Source organism: Suncus etruscus, chromosome 10 (genome assembly GCF_024139225.1).
Source record: "Suncus etruscus isolate mSunEtr1 chromosome 10, mSunEtr1.pri.cur, whole genome shotgun sequence".
In the NCBI taxonomy this organism is placed as follows: domain Eukaryota; kingdom Metazoa; phylum Chordata; class Mammalia; order Eulipotyphla; family Soricidae; genus Suncus; species Suncus etruscus.
Window position 1 is genome coordinate 92124533 of NC_064857.1, and position 20792 is coordinate 92145324.

At 38.4% G+C, this 20792-nt stretch overlaps 1 pseudogene; it reads left to right on the forward strand.

Moving 5' to 3' along the window:
- Positions 1 to 14291: 14291 nt before the first annotated feature.
- On the forward strand, positions 14292 to 14371 carry LOC126021390 (uncharacterized; annotated as a pseudogene).
- The last annotated feature ends 6421 nt before the right edge of the window (positions 14372 to 20792 follow it).

A 20792-nucleotide genomic window follows, 5' to 3' on the forward strand; every position in this document is an offset into this window, starting at 1 on the left:
GATCCCCACCACACAGATTTGCAGAGAACCATGGCCTTAGACCAAAAGCCAATAATTGCTCTATCCTCTGCCCTCACAGAAAGAATTTCAGGAGGAGACCATTACTCAGGTAAAATTATTATTATTTGGGGAATAAGAGAAGGCTAAAAGTAAGAGACACATTCAAGAGAGAACACAGGCTTCTCCAGAGGGGAGAGAGCCTACTTGCCATAAAATAAGAGAAGGAATTACAAATTTGAGATTGAGATGGGGGTGACATTCAGAATGGAGAATGCCTACTACTTGGCTTTACAACAGAGGTGAGGAATATCTGACTTTTGAACTTAATAAGGCCCATGAAATAAAGTGGCCTCTCTGGTCTTGGTACTCAATGCTTCTCAGCTACTTACCCAGTGGCCCATTGGCCCTTATGGTATGCTCACATGATTTTAAAAATATCCAAATGTTCCTTAGTTGGTAAGTTCCTTGCTTTATATATTAGGGTTATAGGACTTTTCCAAAACTGTCCTTCCTGGGACATTCCATGTACGTAAGATTCAGTTGCTAGGGCTTTGCTATACTGTTGTTTCTATAAAAGATGGAAATGATTAAAGAAAAGCTATAATCTTATTTTAAAATCTTACTTTAAAACTTGGTTGAATTATAATTTAATGCAGTATCCTTTTTATGAGGCAAATACTTTTAGTAATAGTTGTGAATTCCAACATACTTTGGAGGCAATATTTTATTTTTATTTTTATTTTTTCCTTTTTTTGCTTTGTTTTGGGCCACAAGTGGCAGTGCTTAGAGGGTATTCCTGACTCTGAATGTAAGATTTACTCCAGAGAATTCTAGATTACTCTAAATTACTCCAGATTACTCAAGAGAACATATGAGAAGTTTGGGCTCAAGGTTCAAGGCAAGCAAGTAATTTATTGTACTATCTCTCTAGTCCCTTCTTCCTCCTTTTAAGACGACTTTTTCTTAAATGTAAAAATATGTATGTGTGCTATTAAAGAACTATAGCTATAAACAGGAAAAAATACAGATTAATATGAATTGACCTTACTATTTAATGTTTCAGTGTAAGAGAAAATTACAGTAATTGAAAAACTGCAAAGATCTTTGGGTATGCATGTGTATCCAGTTATATATATATGTGTGTGTGTGTGTGTGTGTGTGTGTGTGTGTATACAAAGAAAAAAACTTAATGGCCTTTACAAGACTAAATCTCTCAGACAAGACAACATGCCAAATATTTATTTTCTGAAAATAAATTAAAGAAAGAAAATAAAAACAGGCACAAAAGAAGAGAAAAAAGATGATTTATTGTGTGGATAGAAGTTAAACATACATAAAATTCATCAAATTATTTTAATTTTTCAAAATGTATTGAGGTATAATGATATATCATTCTGTAAACTAATGAGTGGATATATAAAGCTACTGCAAAACAATTGCAATAATAATAATATATCTTTAGTAGTATATTTGTATCTTTACAGAATTACCATTTTTGTGTTTGATCTACTTTCCTAGCAGTATTTAAGTAAACAATGCAATATTGTTAATTGAGGCCACTGTGATTCTAAATGTATTCCCCTTGAGCTGCTCTACCCTCTATCCCCCATATTCTAGTTTCTGAAACTCTCTAGTTTACTCTTTATTTCTATGACTTTGACTTTTGTGTGTGTGGAAGAGGCTTGGTATGTGGGAAGTTAGGGAAATGAAATGAACCAGAGACCACTCATAGTATTACTTGGCTAGTAGTGCAGTGGTTGGGGTTGTGTTCATATGTGGTGCCAAAACTTGCAGATGAGGTTTGCATGTTTTCTTGCCCTTTGAGATATCTCCCCAGTTTCAGGTCTCTGCATATATAGTTTTAGTTTATAGGATATCATACCATTTTGCCTTTTTTATTTTGACTTATTTCACTTATCATAATGTTCTTATGACCTTTATATTTTTATAAATGATAGGAACTTTTTGTGCGACTACAGAATATTCTATGGCATAAAGATAAAATAAAATTAATTATTTATCAACTGCTCTATTCTTTTGCCTCTCTATAGGCACTTACATTGTCTCCACTTCTTGGTAACTTTGAGTAATAAACAATGAATAATGAGAAACAGGTAGCCCTTCAAAGTAGAGATTTCATTTCCTTCAGTTACATAATGTACCCAGAAGTAGGATTCCTGGGTCAGATAATGGTTTTCTTTTCTTTTCTTTTTTTTTTTTTTTTTTTTTTTTTTGGTTTTTGGGCCACACCCGGTAACGCTCAGGGGTTACTCCTGGCTATGTGCTCAGAAGTTGCTCCTGGCTTGGGGGACCATATGGGACACGGGGGATAGAACCGCGGTCCGTCCAAGGCTAGCGCAGGCAAGGCAGGCACCTTACCTTTAGCGCCACCGCCCGGCCCTTTCTTTTCTTTTCTTTTCTTTTTTTTTTTGTGTTTGTTTTTGTTTTTGGGTCACACCCAGCAGCGCTCAGGGGTTACTCCTGGCTCTACGCTCAGAAATCGCTCCTGGCAGGCTTAGGGGACCATATGGGATGCCGGAATTCTAACCACTGTCCTTCTGCATGAAAGTCAAATGCCCTATCTCATTGATATCTCTCCGGCCCGGTTTTCTTTTCTTTCAGGAGCCTCCATATTATTACCACATTATTTTCATTTTCTGATCCTTCCCATGTTATACAGATGACCTTTCCTTCACAGCCTTCCCAACTTTATTGCCTTTTTCTTTAGCTCTCTAATAGGTATTAAATGTTATCTCATTGTGGTTCTGAATCACATTTCCCTAATAATTAGTGGCATTATAGTATTACCATTTAATTTCTTTTGTGTACTGACCATTTTATTTCTTTTGGGAAAAATTAATATTTAAGCCCTGAGCTTATTTTATTAGATTATTTGTTTTAGTTTTTACTAATGAGTCATATAAACATGGCACTATATGGAATAAAGTGAATTAAAGGTACAATATGGCATAGGGTTATTTTTGTTGTTGTTATTTGTGTTTTTGTTAATATAATTTTTATTGAGACCAATGTGAATTACAAGTCTCTCACAGTTATATTTAAAGTACGTAGTGACAGTGAATGAAGGCCATTCCCACCACCACTGTTGACCTCCCTCTGCCACTGTCCCCAGCATACATCCCAGAGCTCCTCCCTTAGCTCCCTGGACTGCTAATGAAACAAGTCCCTTTTGTGTATAGTTTGTTGTAGTTTGAGTCTCTTGATTCTATTGTCATTGATTTTGTGTTGGGTATTTAGGCCTGATCATTTTGTATTTCCACTCAATGCTCATAAGACTGCTTTGCCCTTGGTACTGTCCACTTTTTCTTTTCAGTTTGTGGGAAGACATAGAAATATGAGGCAAAAGAAGATGATTCATGTTCTATGGTTCTGTTAAAAAAAAAAAGAAAGAAAAGAAAAGAAAGCTTGAAGAAGTTCCTGTCTAGAAGCTGTAAATATAAATTTAAAAGGAAAAAAAAAAGAAAAACGGGGGACTGGTATGGCAAGGTTTGTTATTGTTATTGTTTGTTTGTTTGTTTTGCATAGGCACAGTAAGTATTGGGGAAATTAGAAAGGAAAGTCTCTTGGCCTATGAGAAACAGAGTTTCTCCACCCTTGAAACATACTGTCATGAGAACAACTACAGGCTCCTGACATATTGTCAAATCCCAAGATCTTCCTTTATGATGTAATATGGTATAGTTTTAAGACATATTCTCCAACCCTTTGCCCTTAAATTAGGAATTTGAACTGTCTGTACTAGCAAACACACTGGCAAATCAGTTTATCTAATAATATGTGGGCTTTTTCCCCAGTAGAATGACAAAGCCAGGAAGAAATCATTTCATTTACTTGAACAAGACTGTGATTTTATTTATCCAGTTTCATTTTCTTTTCATAAAGTTTCTCTATTAACCCATTTAGTAAGAGTAGAGATGCTGAAACCAGAGTGATAGTACAGCAGGTAAAGTACTTGTCTTGCAAGCAACCAACCTGTGTTTGATCTCTTATATTACATATAATCTACTGCCAGGAGTGATCCCTGACCACAGAAACCCTGAGAACCCCTGGTGTAATTAATAAAAGGTGGGGTGGTAGAGATACTTGCTGAGTTCTGTATCTTGACCTACCATGTTAGTAGTCATGATTCACCCACACTGCATCACCTCATGCTATTTATGGTTCATGGTTCAAGTGTGATTTCATTTATATAGCAAATTCCAAACCACATAGCTACATTTGTCAACTCTCTTTTTTATCATAAGTATTATTAAGTGAATTAACATAGAAATAGCATTGGTCATATCTCTTGGCACTATTCCTTCACCTTATGAAGGGCCTATTACGTGTGAACAAAACATGAGGAAATAGCTCTGAAGAGTTTATATTCTAGTGCTATACATGCAGGAACAAAGAAAAACATAAACAAGATAGTTCGGGTATGGAGAAAATTCAATAGAATACATACATTGAATCTCTGTGCATGCAGAAGGCCCAAATTAAATTATCATTTTATGATCCCCTGAGTATTACCAGGAGAAACATTCCACTCCCAGCACCAACACAGAGCCAGACATAGCCTCTGTGAACCTTCAGGTTTGGCCCAAATTTAAAAAATTCAGATAGATCTAGGTTTAGATGTTACTGTATTACTAGAGAGAGATGAGAATTCATGGAATATAGTGGGGGTCAGAGGAAGGCCTCTCTAAAAACAAGATTCTTAAGTTTTGCTTGAGTAGAAGAAGGAGATAATATAATTATTGAGGGAAGAGATGTTTACTGCAATGAGGGCTAGTGTAATGACACACAAGTGGGATGATGTCCACGGTGAGAATAGAAAAAATGAGGAGAATGAATAGGAAGAAGTATTTTCAGAGGTGGGGACAATCTTCATCTAGAAATGGAAAGTGACTGGAACTAAGGTTGAACTAAGGTTGACTGGAACTAAGTCACTCGAATGTTTTGAAATGTTTATAAAGATCTGTTTCCATGGAGTGCAAGGCTGTTTGTATGGAAAACAGTCAAGCACATAAGCTGTCTAGAGAGAATTATTAAACTGATGGTGATGGGCATTTGGGATATATTCTGGAGGTGGAGCTGACAGCCATGTTGATGGATTGCATTGGAGCATGAAGGGAAGTTGGAGTGACTCCTTTGTAAGACTTTGATTTGAACATTGTCAAGAATAATGATTCGTTTACTGAGTTGAGTGTGTTACATAGTGGGATGGGGTGGCAGATTTGAAGGTTAGTGTGATGATTAGAAGTTTTACATTTAAGAAGTTCAATCATGATTAGAACATGACACTACATGTGTTTCAGACTGTGCTTAATACACAGCAAATGCCTCTTGATGTATCTATTTATTTCTAGGGAAAAGAGCACAGCAGGAAGTTAATATCTGGTGCCTAGATTGAGATCTAGCCACTTCAGGGCCAGCTGGTAAAAGTCAGACATCATTCATTTAAGTCCATGTCAGAACACTAGAAGACAGAAGGCACAAGGGAAAGGCACAGAAGAGGTTCATGTCGTTCAGGGAAATAGATAAGACTGATGAGTAGTTGCTATGTGGTGTATATCCATCTATGATTAGGGAGCATTATACCTAGGTAGTAGTCTACAACATGTTTCACAATGTATGCCATATTCACCTGTTGTGAGCTGAAGTTACCTGTTAAAATGCGTAAGATTCATTAGTATTAAAACTTGTCCCCAATGATCTCCCTTGTCCTGCCATGTTTACAAACTAGATTTTACAAATGAATCATGCAAGTGGGCATTGAAACTGCTAGTATAAAGCCTAGTGTATCCTTTCTGAAGCCATAAACCCCAAATCTCTTTGTAGGCATTCTATATCCCTGTAGAGACTCAATGAGCTTCCCATCCAGAGTTGTTCAGCTGTAGGGTTGGCAGTAAGTCATAGGATAAAAATTAGCATAAATATTCAAAATCGAGTGTGCTAGAATGAGGGGAAAGATTTGTGCTTAGAAACCAGATGTGGAGGCACAGTTTCCAGATCAACTTGTTGGCATGGCCTCATAAGGAACAATTGAAGATTGTAAATTATAGGACTGGGTTAGAGAAATGGAAGAACAGTGATTTTTTTCCCCACTGGATTTTGACTTGATGTGTCTGATGTGAACCCAGGTAACCACTTTTCTTGGGAATGCTATGGCTGCTCCTTTGAGCACAGTTCTAAGGCATCTGGGAGTTTAGTACCAATTTTCTATTTGCTTTTTTTTTATTTATTGAGACCATTGTTAATTACAAGTCTTTCACAGTTATATTTCAGGCATATAGTAACAGTAAATTAGGGCCTTCCCACCACTAGTGTTGACCTCCCTCCACCATAGTTCCCAGCACACATCCCATACCTATATCCTTAGCCCGCTGGTTACTGACGTAACAGGTCCATTTTGTGTTTAGCTTGTAATAGCTTGTGTCTCTTGATTCTACTGTAGTTGAATTTGGCTTGGGCTTTTAGATCTGACCTTCCACACACACACACACACACACACACACACACACACACACACACACACACACACACACACACACACACACTCAATGCACCTGAGACTGCTTGGCCCCTGGGTCCTATCCACTTTTTATTTCTTTTCTCAATTTGTAGGAAAACATAGAAATAAGGAGGCATAACAAAATAATTCATGTTCTAGGTTCTATAAAAAAAGGCAGGAGCCCCTATCTAGAAGTTATAATAAAATTTATTTTTGTTGTTGTTGTTTATTTTTCTTCGCTTTTTTTTTTTTTGCATAAGCACAGTAAACTTTGGGAAAATTAAAAAGGAAATTCCCTTGGTCTAACAGATACATGGTGTCTCTACTCATGAAGCATACTGTCATAAGAATAACTACAGGCTCCAGGCATGTTAGTTGTCAAACCCCAAGGTCTTCTTTATGGTTCTAAAAAAAGTTGCGGTTGTTGTAGTCAGTCTTCTGCAATTAAAGATCTTGGGATTTGCACAGATCTTAGGATGAAGCCAGAGTGTCACAGAGCGTCTTCTGATTTTATCTCATTGTTGGTGGTAAGGTAGGGCAACCTGTCTTTAGATCAAGTTGTTGCTGTTTTCTCATCATCAGTGTGTCCTATGAATCTACCCTGGAGCAAGTTGGTGCCAGAGCAACATTAGGGCTTCCCCTAGGGGGAGTTTAATTCTGCTGCTGATGCAGGAAACTGTCTCAGTTCAAAGGTTGGGATCCAGAGATTGAGGTTGGATGTCAATGTCTGAGCAATTGCGGCTTAAGTCAAGTCCCAGTGACAAATGTAAGGGTGGAAGGCACCCCTGCACTATAAAGTTTATGGGTTCTTATCCCTATTAAATAGAGACTTGTTTCTATACATAGGATTTTCTCATTTTAGTGTGCCTATGCAAAAAAGAACAATGTCATATGATATTATTGGTGAATTTGGGGATAAAAATAATACGCTATACAGTCTCTGTGCCTTGTTTTGACCTGAGCTCATATCCCAAGTAAGACTTTAAGACTTTTGTACTAGAATTTCCTACTAAGCAAATCCAAAAAAAAAAAAAAAAAAAATGAGGGAAGCTACCTCTACACATAGAAATAAACACTAAGAACTACAACTATTAAGGAAGTGCTTCACAGAAACATACAAAGAAAATATAGATATATCATTTAAGTCTTTTGAGATGGTCTGGTGGGGATTGTGATAGAATCCAGGACATATTTTCATCTCACTCTTGTGTGCCTCTCCGGCCCCAAGTCTTGTAGAATCTGAGAGATTGTTTGCAGCAGTCAGGGTCCTTGAGCTGGGGTCCCTCGAAGCCAAATCTGGTACTAAGCAATAGTCCACAGTGAGGGGAGGTGGGAGAAAAAAAGGCCAAATAGATTGAGTCAGCAGGAGCAGTGGGTTCAGCTTCTTGCTGGGGTGAGAGGTGTAGGGTTAAGTGGGTGTCCTTTTGATTTGGGAGCCAGATGGCACCTTGCTGGGGTAGGGAGGAGCTCCTGGTTCCCGAGGGGTTAAAAACTGAGAGTAAGAGGGTTAAATAGGGAGAGATAATGGACCAGGGTTGAGGGGTGGGAGGATAGAAGAGGATTTGTAAGGTGGTGGAGGGGGGAAAGGGAGAAGGGATAGTATATAACAGGGACTTTAAGAACATTGGGTGGTGGGATGCCCCTGCCTCATTATCACTATGTACCTTAAATATTACTGTGAAAGATTTGCAATCCACTTGGTTCACAATGAAAATTTAAAAAAAATGAAGTGACTTTAAATGAAAAAACACAATTCTCATGAAATTGATATCATTATTCTAGGGACTAAGAATATTTGTGTCAAGAGGGGAAAAGGACTATAGTATTAAACTTCTTTTAGTCAATATGATGCACCTTTTAAAGCACTTTTTTTAAAAAAATATGGTTTTATTGTTTGCTATTATTGCTATTACTATAACATCAGATTAATCTCATTTTGTGGAGAGGTGGTTCAACACACACACACACACACACACACACACACACACACGCACACACAGAGTTTATAGAAGCATTTAACATTAGGAGAGGAGCTTATGCTACAGCAGGAAGGGAACTTGCCTTGCCAGCAGCTGACCCAGGTTTGATCCTGGGTACCACATATGGTTCCTTGAGCCCATCGCTAGTGATCTGTGAGGGAACAGTAAAGAGTAAATCCTTATCACTGCTGGATGTGGGAAAAAAAGTAACTCCCACCACCACTAAATCAAAACATTAGGGGAAAAGGATGAACAAACATTGTAAAACTTCAGTAGAAAAAAGGAGTGCTTCTAGTGCCAGACTACACTAATTACATGAGATTGTCCAGGGATGGGGCTGAAGAATCAGTGTTTTTTTTTAATAACTTTCCAGTTGATCCCAATGCACAAGGCTAGTTTGAGAATTGTGGCACCAAAAGCCACTGATTTGGCTGTGAAAAGTCATTGGAATAAATTGATATTTACAAAGCTATCTTGGGGAAAGGCAGAAAGAAACTATGCCTTTTTGTATGCTTCTGTAGAGAGGGTAGGCTTTTTGGATGAGAAAGTGTACTCTGAATCCATAAATGGGAAGTTCAATAGAAAGTAGTTTTCACTTTGCCCTGTTTTATGTTGCCTATTCCATTCCAGGGAAAGCCAATTGCTTTGTGACTCACTCTAGCCTATGATCCCTTTTTAACTCCTTTCTTGATCTCAAGATTGAAGACTCTGATTTAAAAAAAAATAGACAAGAGGGTTGGAGATAACATGAGCAGGAGTATGAGCAGGAGCACATGCTTTGTATACAGGTCTACACTCAGTTCCTGGCACTGTTTGGTTCCCAATCAACAAAAAGAGTGACCCCTTAGCACACAGTTCAGTGCCTCCAGGTTTGGTCAAAAATGAAAAAGAATAAGAGTCGAAACAGAGTAGAAATCTATACTAACGGTGTTCCACAGTTTATAAACTGAAAGTGGACAATCTTGATTGTGCTAATACCAGGTAGTCTGGTGTGACATCACAAACTCAGAGCTTCGTGATAAATTTAAAATAATAAATTGCTTTTTGGTATTTCTCTTAATACTCTAAGACTTTAGTGCCACACAGATTCCCTGCTTTGCACTCATATGTTTGAAGTTGATGGGTTCTTAAATTTTTTGTTTGTTTGTTTGTTTTGTTTTGGGGAAGGTTCTTAATTTTTAATAAATTAGATATTGAGTTGTTTTGCAAAATGCTCTAGCAGGTAAAAAGTAACTAACCTAAAATCTATGTTATTGAGAGGATGCTCCACATCCTGACTTCAATGTAGGATATGCAGATTCCAGGATCTTTAATACAGAAACATGATACCAACAACAGAGACTGTGTGAAAAATAAAAGTGTGTTGGCACTACGGACAATGTCTTGGATTGGATGATCTAGCTTGCCTGGAGCCTAGAGTTGGTCTTATGCCAGGAAACTTCAGGGGTAGGGTCTCTTTGTATTTAGGCCAAGGTTATTCCTTTCTATGCCCCTCATATTTTGTTGGGCCCATGCAAACAACAATTGCCACTCTAACACCGTTTTTACTGTGCTCCTTTGACTCTAATCCTTAAAAATAAAACCCACTTAAAATTTGAGGTTAACTTAAGCTAATATGCATGTACATGGAAATGTAAAAAATACTATGCCTCTAATGTTTAAGGAGTTACGTAAGTTTTATGGCTTTAGATTGCCTTGTGTGCTGTTAAGAAATATTATAATGTGTTACAACCTGGGGACTTGAGGGACAAAGTAATTGTACATGGATTTTGTTTTATGTATCTTAATGTTCTTCGGCTGAAAGTTCAAAGTTAAGATATCAGCAAGGGGACTTCTGAGAATTATGTTATGGGTGATTGTCCTTCCACTGTAACTTTACCTTGTCCTCTCTCTTTGCAACTTTGTTCTCATAATTAAAAATTAAAAATTAAAAAAAATCTATGTTATAAAAAAGCCATCAGACCCCACAATACCCTAAGTATTTTTGTTGTTGTGTTTTGTTTCATTGAGCTTTAGGAGACAAGAAAGAGTATTTCTTCTTCTAAGGTGTCCTTCATCAATGCTCAGCATGTTTTGCTTTGTGTGTGTGTGTGTGTGTGTGTGTGTGTGTGTGTGTGTGTGTGTGTGTGTGTGTGTGTTTTGGGTCACATCTGGCAGTGCTCAGGGGAAACTCTTGGCTCCATGCTCAGAAATTGCTCCTGGCAGGCACGGGGGACCATATGGGAAGCCAGATTCGAACTGATGACCTTCTGCATGAAAGGCAAACACCTTACCTCCATGCTATCTCTCTGGCCCCGATACTCAGCATGTTAAAGAACAAAAGTTTCCCTAACTCGCAGGCAAGCAATCTAGTAGAACCCAGAGCTCTCACATCTCTATTAGGCCCAGAGTGAATTTTCATCTCTGACACTTCAACTTGGCTTGGGCACTCAGCTCTTCAGAAACACACACTGGAGAGGAGAAATGATAAGTGATTTTCTAGGGAATCAAGGAGTCAGAGAGCCAGAACAAAGGTTAAGGTCCTTGCCTTTGCACTTATAAGGCAGCTGACCAGTAAGTACTTTGATCCCCAGCACCACCGTACTTATATGATCCCTGAACACATAAGCCCTGTGTATTTGTGCATCACTATGTAGGGCCTCACTCACCGGCACCTTCAAAATGAGAGAGAATAGCGTGAACTTTCTGAGCATAAAAGGAGTCTGCGTGCTTTGTGGACGTTAGCAGGAAGCTAAAGCTGTACATCATGGTCTCCACTGGCAAATTCCTGCGATGGAAGGTTTGATGACCCACAGGAAGGAAATGGAGGAAGACTGCAAGGGTCGGAATGGAGAAAAGATTCCTTGAGCATTACATTCTGGAGTATGTAGTTGCATCTTTCTATCTGATGATAAAACATTAACCCCTGACACTAACCTTTAAACATGTGTGAGGTCATCAGGCTAGACAGAAAAAACGGTCTGTAGTTGAGTCCTGCTCCTGGGGCAATACTTTAGAACTTTGAGGCATGGACTGGAATACTCAGTTTTCAAAATATGGGCAAAAAAAAAACAAAACAAAACAAAAAAACAGAACTTCATGCTATAACAAGGTCTAAATAGTTCATGAATAAGAAATTTTCAGAGGACCTACTTGCATATTGCAGTAACCTGATAAGTTTTGCTCACCCAGTACTTATAATCAACTCACTAGAAATCTTGAACAAATCTTGGTGGTGGGACTAAACACTAACCTGGTTACTGCTTCTTTAATTTGATTATAGTTTTTCCCCAGTTTGGTCTACCTACTGTCATAGTGGTTATCCAGTTGAAAGGACTGATTTCATCCTGTGCAAAGAGTCAGTGGGCACAGCATATGATATTATGCAAATCAGTAAAGATGATGCAAATTACCACAGTGGAATCTAAATGAAATGATTTAGACAGATATCATCAAGCTAGGGAACCCAATTCAACAAATTGCCAAACAATTACTGCGTCCTGGTAGGTGAAGCTAATGTAATTATCATTATTTTCTCTAAACACATATACATATGCATTTAAAACCATTTTTGAGACATGATAACTGCTGGAGGAGGAAAGAAAAGCAACACAGAGTATTAATAACAAAGTAAGAGGGGCCTGAGTGATAGCACAGTGGGTAGGGCATTTGTCTTGCATGCAGTCAGTCCTGGTTCAATCCCAAGTATCTCATAATGTCCCCTGAGCCTAACAGGAGTGATTCCTGACCATAGAGCCAGGAAGTAACCACTAAGGATATAGATCAAAAACCATAAAATAAAAAAAAGAATAAAGTAAAGTAAGAAAATCCCATGAAGTTACACCAGTACAAACAGAGGTTGGGGAAATTTAGGAAACATTGCACAGAAATGTATATACAAGTAGAAGCAAGAGGATGAGATGTAAATTTCATAAAAATGAGAGACCCATATAAATTATTATTTTGTTTGAGGTAATATCTGGCATTGTTTAAGATTTATTTCTAGCCCTGTGCTCAGTAAATTACTCCTGGAAGTGCTTAAGAGACTAAGGATCAAACCAGGAACTGCTGCAGGCAAGGCAAGCATCTTATCCCCCTCTTTGGTTTCTATACAATCGATTTTTTGTTTTTGTTTTTGGGCCACACCTAGTGATGCTCAGGGGTTACTCCAGGATTTGTGCTCAGAAATCACTCCTGGCTTGGGGAACCATATGGGATCCTGGGCTATCAGTCAGTCCCAGGTTATCATTTGCAAGCAAATACCCTATCACTTGTGCCACCACTCAGGCCCCATACAATCTATTTTAATTAAAATGTGCTCAGTTTGGGGCCGGAGAGATAGCATGGAGGTAAGGCATTTGCCTTGTGTGTAGAAGGTCAGTGGTTAAAATCCTGACATCCCATATGGTCTCCTGAGCCTGCCAGGAGTGATTTCTGAGCATAGAACCAGGAGTCACTAACGGGTGTGACCCAAAAGCCAAAAAAAAAAAAAAAAAAGTACTCAGTTTTATTTAAAGTTAAACAGGATGTTAATAAAATAAGTAATCAAAATCAAAACAAGTAATCAAACAAAATAAATAGATAAATATTTTAAGTAAAATTTTTTTCAAGTTTCTGATACCTATAATCTGAAAGGAAAGATGATGGGTAACATTCAAATATTGAAAATTATTTAAAAAAAATAAAAGTATCATTCTGTCTTTAGTATTTGTTGATTGCATGCTATAAATTATAAGGAAATAAACATTATACTCTTTCTCTGTAACTCATGATTATGATGTTCAGTATGGCCCTGATATTTATGATATTTGTGACAGCAATGAAATGAAATTTCACCAACTGTGCCTAAACATTTAAGTACAACAAACACTAATTATCTTTTATTTCTCCTATTTTGACAAATACATTTTCATAAAAAAGATATAAAAACTGATGGGGCCTGAAAGAAAGTATAGCAGTTAGGGTGCTTGCCTTGGACACAGTCAATTAAGGTTCAATCGTGATTCTACATATGTGCTCCCCAAATCCCTGGCAGGAGCACTTCCTCAACACAGTGCCAAGAGAAAGCCTTGAGCACCCCAGAGTGTGCCCTCCCCGAATAAATAATATTAAAGAAAAAATGTAAAACTGGGAATGGAGAGTTAGTACAAAAGGCAGGGTGCTTGTCTTGCATATCACTAACCTGGGTTTGATCTCCAACACTAAAAAATGTCCCCTGAAATCACCACGAGTGATTTCTGGGTTTTTGTTTGTTTGTTTGTTTGTTTTTTGGGCCACACCCGGTGACGCTCAGGGGTTTCTCCTGGCTACGTGCTCAGAAGTCACTCCTGGCTTGGGGGACCATATGGGATGCCGGGGGATCGAACCGAGGTCCGTCCTAGGCTAGTGCTGGCAAGGCGGATTACTTCTAAAGCCACCACGCCAGCCCCACGAGTGATTTCTGAACACAGAGCCAGTAGCATGCTCTGAGCACTGCCAGGTGAGGCCCCCCCAAAGAAAACAAAATTATGTTTTTATATATGCCCTCAAATTGGGAGGTTTCATAGGTGAGTGAATATAATTATTTTTGCTCTTTCTTGTGTGTCATTGTTTAAATAAAAAAATTAAAGACTGGAGCGATATTACAGCAGTAGGGCATTTGCCTTGCATGCGGCTAACCAAAAATGGACCTTGGGTTCAATTTCTAGTGTCACATATGGTCCCCCAAGCCAGGAGCAATTTGTAAGCGCATAGCCAGAAATAACCCCAGAGCTTCACCAGGAGTGGCCCAAGTCCCCCTGCAAAATTAAGTAGAAATATAATTTCCAAAGAAAATTAGCTTTGTGCAGTGGCAGTATCGTAGCCAATGAGGTTTATCCAAGGCGTGATTATTGCTAATTAAAAATTTGTTTATTTTTTACTCTAGATAACCCAAATAACATATTTATATAATTAGTATTTTCACATATCTGCATTCTTTTGACAGTATTGAACCAATATTAAACCAACATAAATATTTATATAATACATATATATAAAGACAAAGTATCAATTAAGGTAAAGACAAAATTATCAAAATTATTATTTTGCATGTATGTGGTGCCAGGGATTGAACCCAGAGCTTCACATCTGTAAGGAAAGCACCTTTGAGAATATAGTCCTTATGGTGACACTCAGGAGCTATTCTTGGCTCTGTATTCAGAATTGTACCCTGGCAGTTCTTGGGAACTGTTTGGGGTGCTGGGGAAACAAACTGACAGAACATAGTCAAATCAAGTGCCTTACCTCTTATACTGTCTCTTTGGCCCCACAAATTCTTTTTTAAATACATATTTTTTGTAGTCATATTATGTCATCCTGGAGAAGCTTGAAGTCACTAAAGTTATTTTTCTTACTTAGGATTTATTTGAATAAAATTATTTTTGTGTATATAATGGGGTGCTAAAAATAAAACAAGATCTGCATATATGCATAGCATTTGTTCATCACTGAGCTATATCTACTCTAATCCTTTATGACAATGCTTTTTTGTTTTTTATTTTGCATTATTTTAATTCTGCTTACACAGAATCTGACACACCGTACTAACAGTTCAACAATTTTTTTAATATCTTAGAAGATAGTAAGGCTCTACTAGTTAACTCCATATAAATATGAGAGGCTACAAAAGATAAGAAAATAAAACAAGAATTCTGTAGCCAAAATCTCATTCAGATCTTAGCTCTCCCTTAGATCTCAGCCTTTTAGTAACCTCAGATAAATTACTTTTTGGTGTCTTGTTTTCTTGACCTATTGTATTGGTTTCTTTTTTTCTTAATTATTACTTTTTGGACTACTCTAACAAAATGCTGTGGGTTGGGTTATCAACAGAAATGTATTTATTATCAACAGAAATAAATGTATTAATCGTGGATTTGGAGACAGTCATCTCAGAGCTGGCTTAGGATCTGTTAAATGTCTTTATTCTGGCTTATAGATGGCTGTCATTTCACTTGCATGAGTGGATGTTTAAGAGAAAGAGAAAGAAAAAAAGAAGAGAGAGAAGAGATAGGACTATGCCCTAATAGTCTTCTTTAATCATAATTAGTTGCTCCTGCAGATTAGCACTTTGACATGTGAATGTGCCTGTGGCAGGGACAGGAGAGGACACAGAGCTTCATTCCATAACATGAAATGGAGACTCATTCTTATAAAGAAATAAGTGCATTTCAATTAATGCCATAGCAAACATCTCACTTATATAGGAAGCATGCAGACATACTAATCTATATTTTTACTCATAAATCCAGTCACCCTTCTAACATGACACATACGTATGCATAAGTATGTTTCTGTCATATGTACATCCATATCATTACCTCTAGCTACATTCCAAATTTTTAAGATTATTACAATGATTTATTTAAAATCATAACTTGTATAATTCTGAGAACAGAGAGCTAGCTCAAAGGGCTAAAGTGTGAGCCCGGAGAGATAGCACAGCTGCGTTTGCCTTGCAAGCAGCCGATCCAGGACCAAAGGTGGTTGGTTCAAATCCCGGTGTCCCATATGGTCCCCCGTGCCTGCCAGGAACTATTTCTGAGCAGACAGCCAGGAGTAACCCCTGAGCAATGCCGGGTGTGGCCCAAAAACCAAAAAAAAAAGGGGGGGGGGGCTAAAGTGCATACATGTATATGTATAAGGCCTCTGGTTTAATTTCTGGCACTGGGTGTCATTTCCTTTTCACCCTGACCTTCCACCATCCAGGTGTAGCCCTTGTGATCCCAAGCACTGCTAGCCATAGACCCTGTGGGCCTCCCACACTTTATCCTTAGCAAGACTTTATCTCTGAGCCCCCAAATTGATTAGGTACTCATAAGCAATTCATATTGCAAAGAGTGTATTCAGCTATCAGGGCATTGCTAGGAAGAGCCCCAAATTTAAAGTAAGTAAATAAAATAACTATTTTAGGCCTATTTACCTATGTCTCTGATAATGATTCTTTTACGACTTTCTTCTTTCCAAAAAGATAGACTTTATCTTGCTTTCCTGTGCTCTATCGACTCCTTTTTTGTTGTTGTTTTGTTTTGTTTTGGGGTCATACCCAGTGAAACTCAGGTGTTACTACGGGCTCTGGGCTCAGAAATTGCTCCTGGCAGGCTCAAGGGGCCATAAGGGATGCCAGGAATCAAACCACACTGTCCATCCTGGGTTGACCTTGTGTAAGGCAAATGTCCTACTGCTGTTCTATCTCTCCAGCCCTACCAACTCATTTTTCATCTTTTCTATCACTTTTTTTGGTTTTTTTTTTTTTGTTTTTCGGGCAACACCCGTTTGATGCTCAGGGGTTACTCCTGGCTAAGCGCTCAGAAATTGCCCCTGGCTTGGGAGGACCCTGTGGGATGCCGGGGGATTGAACCGTGGTCCTGATCCTTGGCTAGTGCTTGCAAGGCAGACACCTTACCTCTAGTGCCACCTCGCCAGCCCTTCTATCTTTTTTTTTTTTTTTTTTTTTTTTGGTTTTTGGGTCACACCCGGCGGTGCCCAGGGGTTATTCCTGGCTGCTCAGAAATAGCTCCTGGCAGGCACGGGGGACCATATGGGACACCGGGATTTGAACCAACCACCTTTGGTCCTGGATCGGCTGCTTGCAAGGCAAACGCCGCTGTGCTATCTCTCCGGGCCCCCTTCTATCATTTTTTATCTTTTCTTTGATCTATCTTTTTTTACAGTGTTTTATTTCTTTCCAGCAAGTTTCTGCCTTTTATTTCTCTAAGAGCTATTTTATGAATGCTCCACTTTTTTTTTTTTTTTTGGTTTTTGGGCCACACTGTTTGACGCTCAGGGGTTACTCCTGGCTATGTGCTCAGAAATCGCCCCTGGCTTGGGGGGACCATATGGGACGCCGGGGGATCGAACCGTGGTCCTTCCTTGGCTAGCGCTTGCAAGGCAGACACCTTACCTCCAGCGCCACCTACCCGGCCCCATCCACTTCTTAATGTAGTGAAATTATTTGATTTGAAACTTGATCAGAAATTATTTTATAGACATTCAATTCAAATTAGCTTCTAATAAAGATAAATCTATTTGTTTGTGATAATGAAAAATCCAAGGGCCTGTAATTTCGGGAACTTCTGGAATCTAAACTGATGTCTGCAAATCTTCTTTCATTGGTTAAGCCTTTTACAAGTCTCCTTAATGCCCACTGACAATTCAAGACTTAGTTTACACCCTAAGAACCTAGTTTGGTGATCTGGTGGGTCAGATTTGGATTACAGATTTTCCTCTAGGGAAGGTGGTTGGTATCGATACTAGAAATGACACTAAAATTTCTCTCAAAGAAATGTAGGTGATGTGACCTGAGCCATAGTACAGTAAGTAGGATGTTTCTCTTGTACACAGCCAACCTGGATTGAATCTCCAGGCCAATCTGGATTGAATCTCCAGCATCTCATATGTAAGCACTGAGCACCTCTAATGTAGACCAACCCCCACTTAAAAAAAGAAATACAGGTGCTATTACTAAATTCAGGAGAAAGTATGTCGGCTCTCTGCTTTGCATAGATTCTTTTTGTCCTTTTCTAGCCTAAAAATGTAATGTGTTTATATGTGTTCTGTTTTGTTTAATGATTTCTTTTCCATCCCCATAGTAAGTAGTAGGGGCTATTCCTGGCAATACACTGCTATGTAGTGCAGGACTGAAAACTGGGGATTTTGGCTCCATGGACCATGTGATATTAAGGTTCCAACTTGTTGCCCTGGGTAATCAAGGCCCGTGCATTCCAGCTTGCATGTCCCTTAATTAGATATCATTAATGAAATTATCACACTTGAGGCCTATTGAAATTTTACATAGGGAGTATGAGAGCATAAGCTAACTTCCAGATTTTTGTTAGGGTGAAACATCTTTAATTTTTTAAATATGTCATACCAGGAATCAAGCCATGCAAAGTAAGTGCTCTACTGCTGAGCTGTCTCCCTGGCCCTCAGATGTTATCTTAATCAAACTCTTACTAAATCTATTGCACCTTCCTAGCAGTATGTCACCCCATAGTTTTTATTTCATTTCCCTTTATCTGGAAAAGCAAGAAGTCTATGAGTAATGCCACTTAAGTATCTAGACTCTCCTTAGGAGGATTGCTTTTCTTCCTTTTCTTCTGGGCATACGTCCAGTTATTTCATTTCCCATCAGACTTTTGGGTGTACAAGAGAAAATTCTTCTTTGATCCACTGATTGTTTTAATTGGAAACAAATTTATATAAAGACCTATCCCTCTTTCCCTCTCCCAAAATTTGGGTAGACCATCTAGGTCCCCAGATCACTAGATAGACCTTTGCGGATTGCAACATGTTTAGAGAAATCTGTATTATTCCTGTAGACTAAGTAATATTTATTGGTTCTCAGTGTTTGTTTTTTTCAATTTAAAATTGTTTTGTATTGGACAGTATATTAGGCATCTACTATTAAGTAACAACTAACCAATGTTTGGAGGCATAAAACACAAGCATTTATTATTTAATTTTTTGTTTGTTTGCTTTAGGGGCTATATTGGGTCATACTCAGAAGAGATCCTTGATGGTATTTTGAGGCTATCTGTAGTTCTGGGGATTAAATAGTGGTCTGCTTCTTATCTCTTGTACAATCTTTTATTGTATTTGTCTCTATCCCTACTCATTTCATTTTAAGGTTTTGAAGAGCTCAAGAATGGACTTCCAATCACTTACTGGGCTATAGTAAGAGATGTAGTTTCCAATACGTCTCTCCATAGATGGCCTAAATCCTCATGATATGACGTCTAGATGCCACAAATACTACTTGTGATTCAGAATCTAAGCCCATGAACTAAAAACAATGCTCCCCTTTATAGGGCAGCTTCAGAAACCATATATTATCCTTGAGCAATGTCCTATTGTCACCCATGACAGCGTTAGTTCCTGTGAACAGGAATACTCACAAGGTTGTGAATCCCAGGGCACCTTAGGGCATGGCTACAGGGGCAAATAATCCTCATGCTTCAAAAGCAGATGTGACTTCATGGTTTTGTTCTGTCATGCTCTGTGGCCTTTTTGTTATAAAGCAGGAAATAAATATCTAACTTTGAGGCTAAGTAATGACTATGTTAAAGATGATTGAAGCAAGTTAATTGGAAAATTTTTAGAGGTTTGCAGGATACTGAACAGATCCCCAATCTAAAACCAAGAAGTTCTAGAGGTTTCAAATTCAGAATTACAGCCTTTATATTTATTTCTTTGTTAAGCAGAAAAGAAAGTCAGTCTTTAGTTGTTTTTTGTTTGTTTGTTTTATTTTGTTTTTGAACCAAACCCTGTAGTGCTTAAGGCTTACTCCTGTTCTGAACTCAGGCATTCTCAGGGGACCATATGTGGTGGAAGAGATCAAGCTTAACTCAACTGCATACAGAGCTGTATTATTGCCTTAGCCCCAAAAAAGCTCAAGTTTAAAGAACCTAAATTCCCACATTCTCTCCTTTAAACCAAGTAAGGTGGGCACATTTATAAACTGTGTTCTCAGATCCCTGATGCTGAAGGGACACTTCCTTGCTTCCATAAGTATTTCCTTTTAGCATGGGGAGCATCACCAGGCTGGATACAATTCCTTTTGACTCAACTAACTGGTAGAGGGGCTGCCTTGCCTGCATGAGGCTCTGGGTGTGATTCATGGCATTGGACTAGTATAGCCTGAACAGCAGTAGTACCACCAGTGCTGTCATGAAGCTAACAACACAATTTCCTTTGGATACATATGAAACCAGAGGAAACTCCTATATCAGGCATGATCAGCCCCAGGCACACTTTTAGAATCTCTCTTTCCATCTTAGAATCTTCCTCTGCCTCTCAACTCACAGCTACTCTGTCCCCTTCCTGTGGTCTGTCCTCCCTATCTGGTTCTGAGTTAATTGTCCGTTAGTTGTCTACAAGTTCCAAGAAGATTAAATTTATCTCACTATCTCACTAATAGGCATCACATTTTTTGGAGGAGAGAAAGGGAGTTGAGCCACACCCTGCAATGCTTAGGGGTTATTCCCCGCTCTGTGCTCAGGAATTACTCCTACTATGTTCAGGGAACCAGATAGATGGGAAACCAGAGATCAAACTGGAGTCAACTGTGTGCAAGCACCTTACCCACTGTACTAGCTACCTAGCCTCAGAGGCATTATTATATTTCAAAATATCTCTTTTAAATCAAAGACTTTCTCAATACCCACAGGAATAAACCCTTAAGCATGAAATTAAAGCATAACCTTGAAAAAGATGCTAGAGTAAGCAATTTTGCAGGTAAGAAGACCTAATTCTTAAATTTGTTTATTTATTTATTTTAAAATAAAATATTTAATTGAATC